Source organism: Capricornis sumatraensis, chromosome 13 (genome assembly GCF_032405125.1).
Source record: "Capricornis sumatraensis isolate serow.1 chromosome 13, serow.2, whole genome shotgun sequence".
Lineage (NCBI taxonomy): Eukaryota > Metazoa > Chordata > Mammalia > Artiodactyla > Bovidae > Capricornis > Capricornis sumatraensis.
Window position 1 is genome coordinate 37,896,423 of NC_091081.1, and position 11,433 is coordinate 37,907,855.

The following is an 11,433-nucleotide window of genomic DNA, read 5'->3' on the forward strand; positions in this document are numbered from 1 at the left end:
TGGATCCTTTGCACTCCCTAAGAATTAGCCCTGATGGAGCAGTCTCTCCCCAGCCACAAAGATTATTTAAGATGTCAAAATGTCATACAGAAAAATTTTAAATATGATTAATGCAACTGGGGTAAGAAGAAGGGGCAGAAGTTTCCTGTGGTCTTTGGAACAGTTTGCCCCTGTGATCTGGGCAGCATACTGTCTTCTCTTTGGTGCCAGAAAATTACTTTGGAAACTGATTGGTTTGGGTGAAAGAGAGATGAAATCAAATGATAAATGCCAAAGAATAGGTTCAGAGAAGTAGAATCCAATGAAAGGATGAAGTTATCAGCCAGACTTATGGTGGGCTGTTGAGCTAGGTTTACACCATAACCAATTCAGTCAGTATAGCAGAGGTTAAATGGACTTCTTGAGCTTAGAATTTGAGACTGTAAAGCCTTTCATTTGTTCAACAAATCATGTTTTCCAAAGATCACCTCCATATGTTGTCCAACATTGGAAAGCAGGCCCAGCTGGTATTGTTATTCTGACTTGTTTTTTTCATGGTAAAGACTGCTTTATTGATGGCAGTTAGTACAAGTCAATAAATACTGACTAAAAGAACTCAGTTGTGTATCAGATTTACTGGTCCACACAGAGCTAAATGGAATTGAACCAACTGATTGCTGGGAAGATAAACTGAAGTCAGTCCTGCTTTTTGGGAAATGAAACCACAGCCAGCTGATATATGGCATCTGCTGTTTCACCAACTGTAAGAACCTTGGTGGTTGTATATAGGAGGGCAACAGCTATCCTACCCTTCAGATGCACTGGAATTCCATTATCCTCCTGAAACAGCTTTTGTTTTGCTGGAAGCTTATTTTCAAACTGCCTGCGTAAAGCAGTACTTATGGTCCTCTTAGTAATCTAATGGAGAGATAGAAGATTCCATAGCATCTTGGCTCAGCTACTGCTCACCAACCGTGATAACTGACCATCAAGAACCATTATTCTGAGTCTAAAGCTGAGCCTCCGACAAGTAATTTGTCCAAGGCCACATAGTTAGTTAATAGAAGAGCCCTTGTTAACACTGGGTCTATTGTTCTATTCAGTGCTCTGCCCACTATTCATGAACAGTATAGTTCTGTTTCAACAAGGACATTTAAAAATTAATCATAAGTATTTATTGAGGAATCATTAGTAAAGTGTTCAGTACTGTGTGAGGGCCTGTGGGAGTGTGATATTTGCTGGTCCTTAATATGTTCAGTGTTGACAAGTACTTGGTTTGTCCCTTCTTGGCACTATTTATATAATACAGAAGTCATACCCACTCCAGACACGCAGACTGGTGCTGCATTCTGGCTCCACCATACTACATTTGTAGACCTGAGCTGGTTGTTTAACTTTTCAGCCTATTTGCTTATCCATAAAAAGAGCCTAATAATACCACTTAATAGGCATGTCAATAGGATTAAGTAAAATATATACATGTAATTATTATTAACTATAGTTTTGGGTAGCTGGATTTGATTTCATGAGATAGAAGATCATGAATTGATGACCCAGCAGTTGAATGGGATTTTTTTTTAAAAATGTGAATATTCACAAATTTTCATGTTATCCTTGCACAGGGGCCATGCTAATCTCTTTATCATTCCAATTTTAGTATATATGCTGCTGAAGCAAGCACTAAATGAGGATTTCTGTATTAAAAAATGTGCATTGAGAAGACTGCTCATATTAAAAATGTTTCTAATCATTATTAAATGTACAATGTGTAATGAGAGATAGCATTAGAGTATGAACTCACCAAATTCAAGTATTTTACAATATTGTGTTAATTTCTACTGAACAAAAACAATACATGTATATATATGTGTGTGTGAGTCACTCAGTTGTGTCGGACTTTTTGCACCCCCATGGATTGTAGCCCACCAGGTTCCTCTGTCCATGGCATTCTCCAGACAAGAATACTGGTGTTCATAGCCATTCCCTTCTCCAGGGGATCTTTCTGACTCAGGTATCAAACTTGGGTCTCTTGCATTGCAGGTAGATTCTTTACTGTCTGCGCCACCAAGGAAGCCCTATATACATACACCTATATATATTCTTTTAAAATATTTGTTTATATTTTTATTTATTTATATAAATATATTTTATATTCTTTCCCACTATGATTTATCACAAGGAAAACTTTTAGATCAAATTATACAAGGCATTTCTCTTATTGGCCATGGATCCCTGAATCTCTTGCCCCCAGTGTTGCCTTAATCATCTCTTATTAAATAAATAGCTCCCATAAGATCATTTAAAGTTTTTCACTGTGCTCTGTATTCCATGATTTCCTCCCTTGTATCACATTAGAGAGAGAGAAAAAAAAGTAAAATTCAGTAATGTTTTTCTTTCTCCATTTTTTCCTATCCCCATTTATCCATTGTTTTATAATTAACACAAAAATCATTTTTCAAGTTCAGTTCCAGGGGATGAGATGATTGGATGGCATCAGCAACTCAATGGACATAAGTCTGAGCAAACTCCAGGAGATAGTGAAGGACAGGGAAGCCTGGCATGCTGAAGTCCATGAGGTTGTAAAAATTCAAACATGACTTAGCAGCTGAATAACAACAAAGTTCAGTTCCAACCATTTTTCTAAGTTGAAAATTTAAAGAGATCATGCCATTTCCCCCCTTTTCAGCATTTTAAAGTCTTTGAAAAGTTTTGAGGCTGTTTCCTCAAAGAATATATAAAATGTATAATTTATGCTTCCTAATTTCAACTCACAAATAGTTTTTATTCAATTTTCCGAGAAGAACAAAGAAAATCAGTGTGGTATAATGTGATGGAAGTGTCTAGCTGAGAATTTCAACAACAGAACTTATTTTGGAAAGCTTCCCAGAGTAAATAACACTTCAGAGAGTCAATACCAGATTGGCCATTTCCTCTTGCCCTGGGACACTCTGTGCTTATAGAATGTGCTTACCATATTTTGTCCTAATCCTTCTTCTCTCTCCTTGTCAGTTAGGATGATCTTGTCTGTGGGTATTAGAAATGGCAACTGAAAGTTGTTTAAACAATAAAGGGACATTATTTCCACATAACAGGAAGTCTGGAGGCAGTTTTTTGAGGGTGGGTTAATTCCACAACGAACCAGTTTTTTTCCCCTGTCTTTTAGTTTTGTCATTCTTAGCCTGACTGCCTTGTCCTCATAATCATAACACACCCGTCTCACCATATATATCACAGACGGAAGTTTCTCAGACTTGGCACTACTGGCACTTTGGGATGGATAATTCAGCGTTGTTGCACATACAGCATTGCAGGATATTTAACAACATACCTGGCCTCTACCTAATAGATGCCCTTAGCACCCACCTCATAGTTGTGACAAGCAAAAACGTCTGCAGATATTGCCAAATATTCCATGAGGTCAAAACAACCCCTAAAGTTCCGTCTTATGAATAGTGGGAAGTATGTGCATGTATTGTTTGGAATTCTTCAGTAAGGAGGATTTATCTCTTTTTACCCATTTATTTATTCAAACATATATTTGTATCAATATGGATTCAGGTATATTTATTTTATTTTTGGGGCTACAATAGTACACTATTTTGTTGTTGCTATTGCTCAAGCCTTTCCACCTTAGGCTACTGGGGTCTTTTTCAAGTTGACTGCTGTGTCCTTTTGATACATTTCCTTCCTTCTTTTTTATTTTTGCTCACTTCCTTCCTTACTGGTAGTATGAATTAGGATCATCTTGCATTTTCCCTGCCCAACCTTATAACTGGCTATTTCTCCAAGGATCCTGGGTTCCTTTTATTGGAGAACAGTATTTGGAAACTAAGATCTGGTGTGAGTGTCCTGCTTGCAATTGGGGTGTCACTGCTCTTAGCTTCTCTCAGCAGGTAGAACTAGGAAATATATATATGTATACTAACACCTGTGTACAAACATATCTATGATTATTTTATATCTGTTTGTGTATATAATGAGCTAAACAGAGTTAATTCTCTGATCTCTAACTCTAATTCATTACCATAGAGTTCAGTCTATCCGTTCTCCGTTGATTATCTGTAACTTCTTTATCTGATAGTAAGAAATCTGGCTCCCATTAGCTACTATCCATTTACTTATTTGTTCAACCTCAGCATACATGCAAAGCATATTCAGAATTATTAGCCTATATTCTTATGAAAAACGGATGTACAAACCAGAGTACAATGTTTCTACAGTTCTTTTTGTTTTTGACTTTACAGTCTCCAGTGGAGTACATTTTTTATTCAGAATGTTAATACAGAAAGAGAGCCCACAAAATTTTTTGCCCAAGAATCCATATCTTAGCAGCAGCCTTGTTCTGTCTCACTAATCCCATTATAACTTTGTGTGCATATTCTTCCACAGTTTTTCCTTGTTCAAACTTAAATACATATCTGCTACTGCTAACTCACTTCAGTCGTGTCCAACTCTGTGTGACCCCATAGATGGCAGCCCACCAGGATCCCCCGTCCCTGGGATTCTCCAGGCAAGAACACTGGAGTGGGTTGCCATTTCCTTCTCCAATGCAGGAAAGGGAAAAGTGAAAGTGAAGACGCTCAGTCGTGTCCGACTCTTCGTGACCCCATGGACTGCAGCCCACCAGGCTCCTCCATCCATGGGATTTTCCAGGCAAGAGTACTGGAGTGGGGTGCCACTGCCTTCTCCATACATAATACATAATACATATACACAGTCATATAAATACATGTATATGTACATTAGTTCTATAGAATATTTTGGTCTGGAAGTGAAGCTTGAGAAATACAATGTTTGATGGCTCCCACGGTAAAGCGTCTGCCTGCAACTCGGGAGACCCGGTTCATTTCCTGGGTCGGGAAAGTCCCCTGGAGAGGGAAATGGCAATCCACTCCAGTACTCTTGCCTGGAAAATCCCATGGATGGAGGAGCCTGACAGGCTACAGTCCATGGAGTTGCAAAGAGTCGGACATGACTGAGCGACTTCACTTCACTTCACTTCCCGATGCCCATCCCCGCCACAGGCAAACTCTGAAACAGTCAAGGTTAAGGATCATCCTCTTAGCCAGTCATGGTAATTCTAATCAGGACTGCCCCTAGCTGTATAGTGTGGAAACCCTGAAAAATATGTTTTTTGTGTTACCTCTATGTATATGAATAAACCAGAATAGAAATGGTGCATGAAATAGAGTGGAAGCTAAGTTCAAAGTTCACGATGTAAAAAAAAGCTGAAGAGCACAAAAATTAGTTACAGTGAGCAGAGACTATGAAGTAGACAGAAAATGGAGGGAACTACACAGGCTAGCTGGAAACAAGAAAACATAAGAAAGAAGTAAGCCTCCATGAAAAGATGCTCAAGTTTGCAAATTATTAGAGAAACTACTGCAATGAAGTACCACCTCACACCAGTCAGAATGGCCATCATTAAAATGTCTACAAATAAAATATGCTGGAGTGGGTGTGAAGAAAAGGGAACCCTCCTACACTGTTGGTGGGAATGTAAGTTGGTGAAGCCACGATGGAAAACAGTATAGAGGTTCCTCAGAAAACTGAAAATAGAATTACCATATGACCCAGCTCACTCCTTGGCATATATCCAGACAAAACTATAAAAAGATACAGGCACTCCTATGTTCATAGCAGCAGTATTCACAATAGCCAAGATGCAGAAACAACCTTAATGTCCATCAACAGATGAATGGAGAAAGAAGATGTGGTCCATATTTACAACGGAGTACTACTCAGCCATAAAAAGAATAAAATATCTGCAGCAACATGGTTGCAACTAGAGATTATCATGTTAAGTGAAGTAAGTCAGAGAAAGACAAATACCATGTGATATCACTTATATGTGGAATCTAAAATCACACAAAAGAACCTATCTATGAAACAGATTCACAGACATAGACACAGACTTGTTGCCAAGGGGGATGGAGCTGGGGAGGAAGATATAGTAGGAGGTTGGGGTTAGCAGATGTAAGCTATTACATATAGAGTGGATAAACAACATGATCCTACTGTATAGCAGAGGGAAATATATTCAGTATCCTATAATAAACCATAATGGAAAAGTATTTTTTAAAAAAGAAGGTATGCCCTGGGATTTCTTTGGAGGAAATGATGCGAAAGCTGAAGCTCCAGTACTTTGGCCACCTCATGTGAAGAGTTGACTCATTGGAAAAGACTCTGATGCTTGGAGACATTGGGGGCAGAAGGAGAAGGGGACGACAGAGGATGAGATGGCTGGATGGCATCACTGACTCGATGGACGCGAGTCTGAGTGAACTCCGGGAGTTGGTGATGGACAGGGAGGCCTGGCGTGCTGCGATTCATGGGGTCGCAAGGAGTTGGACACGACTGAGCGACTGAACTGAACTGAACTGATGTATATGTATAACTAAATCACTCTGCTGTACAGCAGAAATTAACATAACATTGTAAATCACCTATATTTCAACTTTTTAAGCAAGTCTAAAATGAAACCTAGTTTAAAAAGATAATTAAAAAAGAAGTATGCCTCAATCTTGCATAGTTTTCTAGTTACGGTTCTATTGTCAATTCACGTTTCTTTGTATAGTGAACTGTACATTTCTGAAAGGAACATTAGCAATCAAAGGAGTCTAATTAAAACACACAAATTTGAAAAAAGAATGAATGAAAAGATTCATTCATTGAAGGAAATTAGCCAGTGTTCCAGGAGTAAAGGATGTGATGGGAGCAATTAGGAGAGCCTTTCAGTCCACAGCCAGACTGTGAGATCCATTCTGAGTATGAGTTTGAAAAATATATTAAAGTCAGATTTCAATCATTTGGGAAGATTACTGAGACAGATGGATTTCTTCAGAGTTTTACAATCTGGCTTTTATTCTCACAGATTCAGAAACCTGAGCTGCCATTCTACCAAGTCTAGACCATCTCTTAGGTGTGGACACACATTAACCAAACACACAGAAATTCATATGTTAAAAAGCCAGTATAAATTTGTTAATCTATGAGGATAATAATTGCCAAATTGACCAAATACTTTAGTTCACTACTCAGAGCATTATGTTTCTATAGGCAAATCCATGTGAAAAGCCAAATTATTACTGGAGGACTACTTAATAAGTGAAAGTGAAAGTGAAGTTGCTCAGTCGTGTCCGACTCTTTGTGACCCCATGGGCTGTAGCCTACCAGCTCCTCCCTCCATGGGATTCTCCAGGCAAGAGTACTGGAGCGGGTTGCCATTTCCTTTTCTAGGGGATCTTCCCGACCCAGGGGTCAAACCTGGGTCTTCCGCATTCCAGGCGGAATTATTTCCTCAGGGCAAGAATTCTTAAAAAGATAATTTTTTTCTTCAAGCTTTCTCTGGAGTCTAAAGAATATTGTGACCACATTGTCAAAAATAATATTTTTCTCTGATCATAGTTTTATAGCCAGAATTTAGACCAGACAGTGCTCAAGTTGGTCCTTATAACAAGGGCAGATTGGTCCCAGCAGGGATTGTCCCTCTAGGGAAGTGAGGGTCTTAGTTTGATCAGCCCCAGGCTGTTAATTACAGAAGGAAGTCCTAGACATAAGGGAACTTTAGTCCATTTTCCTATCCTATTGTCAATAAAGATCTAATATTTTAGGCCATTTTTCTTGTCACAGCTATAGATTGACCAGTCAAAAAAAAAATCTGTTTTTCCAAGGGGTTCCCAGGTGGAGTGTGGAACCTTAGAATGAGCAATTCCCGTATTAGCTCGAGCAGTATGTACCAGATGTCTGCACACTCAAACCAAACCAAACCAGAACTTCACCAGGCAGGAGTCATACTCCAAATTCGTCTGCACTCCCCAAGAATGGGCACAAGGGGCCGATGCTGGTACCAAAGCTCCGGTTCCTCATGGTGTCCAGTTGAAGGAAGGAAGTCCACTCTGGGTCCCTTCGTGGTCGCAATAACTGTTGACTAAAAAAGATGTACAACTTGAGAGTGGCAAGTTAAGCTTTACTGGGGACAAAATGAGGACTGCAGCCCGGGAGGCAGCATCTCAGATAGCTCTGAGAGACTTCTCCAAAATGGCAGTGGGGGGAAGTCAATATATAAGATTCTGGAGAAGGTAGAGTTCAATACCACAAAGCATTCATTTTACAAAGGTTTTTTGTTAGTTATAAGAATCAGTAGGAGCCAGGGCTATTAAGCTATATCACTCTGAGGCATCACCTCCATTCTAAGACCATACCTGTTGAAGAGCCTAGATACTTAAGTCCGTGAGCCAGAGCCATTGAATAATTGGAAGGCATTACAGAAGTCAGAATAGCGCACCCCATTCAAAGATGTCCACATCCTAATCCTCAAACACCTGTGAATAAGTTAGGTCCAGGGTCCTCAACCCCCTGTTATGAACCAGGCACACAAATGGGAGGTGAGTGGGTGGGCCAGCGATCAAATCTTGAGTTACAGGGCAAAGGAAAATTGAGTCTGAAAATGGAGTTGAGATTGCTAATAGGTTGAATTTAAAATAAAGAATCCAGCTTATTCAGGTGCACCCAACGTAATGATCACAGAGTATTTTAAATGAAGAAAAGGGAGGCAGAAGAGTCACTGTCAGAGTGATGCTATGTGAGTCAATTGGCCATTGCTGGCTTTGAAAATGAAAGGGGGCTGTGAGCTAAGGTATGTGGGCAACCTTTAGAAGTTGGAAAAGACAAGAAAAAATTCTCCTCTAGAGCTTTTAGGCAGGAACACAGTCTCGGTGACTCTGTGACTTTAGCCCCAATGAGAGACCCATGAATTTAGGACTTCTGACCACCAGAACTGTAAAATAATAAATGTGTGCTGTTTCACATCACCAAGTTTATGGTCATTTGTTATAGCAGCAATAGTAAACTCAAACACACACCTTGCCAAATTTGATCTTTCTGACATCCATTTACATATTTCAGAAATTTCCTTTCCTTAAATACCTTCTTTCTTAAGAAAAATAATACAGTAACTTGGTGTAAACTTTTAGAAAAATCACAGTTCAGACAGGCTTCTGTAATTGGTTCATGCTGGCTAGGCTTAGCATGTTTATTATTTAGACATTTTTTTGTTCTGGAGGATCTTCTTGGGAATGTTCCGTTTCTTGGTCCTGGGTGTAGGGTAAGGGAGTTAGAGAAGACGAGGTTCGGAAAAAGAAGGAGACCAGCACTTTACAGGAATAGATCACCTTTAATGAGGCAAGAAGGGGCATCAGTCAGATTAGTGAGCTACTGCACTAATCCAAGAAAAGAGTAAGTATATTACAGGCTGCTGCTGCTGCTGCTAAGTCACTTCAGTCGTGTTCGACTCTGTGCAACCCCACAGATGGCAGCCCGCCAGGCTCCTCCATCCCAGGGATTCTCCAGGCAAGAACACTGGAGTGGGTTGCCATTTCCTTCTCCAATACATGAAAGTGAAAAGTGAAAGTGAAGTCGCTCAGTTGTGTCCGACTCTTCGAGACCCCACGGACTGCAGCCTACCCGACTCCTCTGTCCATGGGATTTTCCAGGCAAGAACACTGGAGTGGGTTGCCATTTCCTTCTCCATTATACAGGCATATATGTGGAAATCTACTGTCTTAAGGGGGCCTGTTCTTCTCCAGGGTTGTTCAGAGTTGTTATCTCTTAAATGGCTGGGGCAAGGAATTCTGAAGATTGGGCAGAGGCTGGGACCAGCTGGGAGCTGGGTGTAATCAACCTTAAGTAAGTGAAGTCACTCAGTTGTGTCCGACTCTTTGCAACCCCATGGACTGTAGCCTACCAGGCTCCTCTGTCCATGGGATTTTTCAGGCAATAGTACTGGAGTGGATTGCCATTTCCTTCTCCAGGAGAGGATCTTCCTGACCCAGGGATGGAACCCGGGTCTCCTGCATTGTATACAGACGCTTTACCATCTGAGCCACCAGGTACTGTAAAATTTTTTTTCTTTTGTTGTGAGAGTTCTTTGTTTTGCATAGAATGGTGGGGAGGACGTGGAGGGGGGTTTTGAGCTGTGTAACTTTCCTTCACTGGGAATCTTCAGACTGATTTAATATCAGTGAGTTCAAATTATATGTATAGTAAGGACTGAGAAAGAATATTCCTAAACTTATAAAGGAAATTTAAGTATCAGAGAAAAAAAAAAAAGCCGCCAGCAAACTTACATGGCTCATCACCTTTTGCATCCAGATAAGCTGGGGTATTTAGACATTTTAACAGCTTTCGTAAATTGCTGCATTCCACCAGAGATATCCTAAACTAGTTTTTCAGTTCAGTTCAGTTCAGTCACTCAGATCTGTCAGACTCTTTGCGATCCCATGAATCACAACACGTCAGGCCTCCTTGTCCATCACCACCTCCAGGAGTTCACTCAAACTCATGTCCATCGAGTCAGTGATGCCATCCAGCCATCTCATCCTCTGTCGTCCCCTTCTCCTCCTGCCCCCAATCCCTCCCAGCATCGAAGTCTTTTCCATTGAGTCAACTCTTTGCATGAGGTGGCCAAAGTATTGGATTTCAGCTTCAGCATCAGTCTTTCCAATGAACACCCAGGACTGATCTCCTTTAGGATGGACTGGTTGGACCTCCCTGCAGTCCAAGGGACTCTCGAGTCTTCTCCAACACCACAGTTCAAAAGTATCAATTCTTCTGTGCTCAGCTTTCTTCACAGTCCAATTTTCACATCCATACATGACCATTGGAAAAACCATAGCCTTGACTAGATGGACCTTTGTTGACAAAGTAATATCTCTGCTTTTCAATATACTATCTAGGTTGGTCATAATTTTCCTTCCAAGGAGTAAGCGTCTTTTAATTTCATGGCTGCAATCATCCTCTGCACCATTTGATTTTGACCTAAATCAAATCCCTTATGATTATACAGCGGAAGTGAGAAATAGATTTAAGGAACTAGATCTGATAGATAGAGTGCCTGATGAACTATGGACAGAGGTTCATGACATTGTATAGGAGACAGGGATCAAGACCTTCCCCATGGAAAAGAAATGCAAAAAAGCAAAATGTCTGTCTGAGGAGGCCTTACAAATAGCTGTTAGAAGAGAAGCGAAAAGCAGAGGAGAAAAGGAAAGATATAAGCATCTGAATGCAGAGTTCCAAAGAATAGCAAGGAGAGATAAGAAAGCCTTCCTCAGAGATCAATGCAAAGAAATAGAGGAAAACAACAGAATGGGAAATACTAGAGATCTCTTCAAGAAAATTAGAGATACCAAGGGAACATTTCATGCAAAGATGGGCTTGATAAAGGACAGAAATGATATGGGCCTAACAGAAGCAGAAGATATTAAGAAGAGGTGGCAAGAATATACAGAAGAACTGTACCCGAAAGATCTTCACAACCAAGATAATCACGATGGTGTGATCACTCACCTAGAGCCAGACATCCTGGAAAGTGAAGTCAAGTGGGCCTTAGGAAGCATCACTATGAACAAAGGTAGTGGAGGTGATGGAATTCCAGTTGAGCTATTTCAAATC

At 40.3% G+C, this 11,433-nt stretch overlaps 1 non-coding gene and 1 pseudogene across 1 annotated transcript; both read right to left on the minus strand.

Annotated features, from left to right (window-relative positions):
• Positions 1-675: 675 nt before the first annotated feature.
• Positions 676-927, minus strand: LOC138089982 (cytochrome c oxidase subunit 7A2, mitochondrial pseudogene; annotated as a pseudogene).
• Positions 928-1,556: 629 nt separating this feature from the next.
• On the minus strand, positions 1,557-1,660 carry LOC138090014 (U6 spliceosomal RNA). The gene has a single exon (XR_011145841.1). It is a non-coding gene; the product is annotated as a U6 spliceosomal RNA (small nuclear RNA).
• Positions 1,661-11,433: the final 9,773 nt, after the last annotated feature.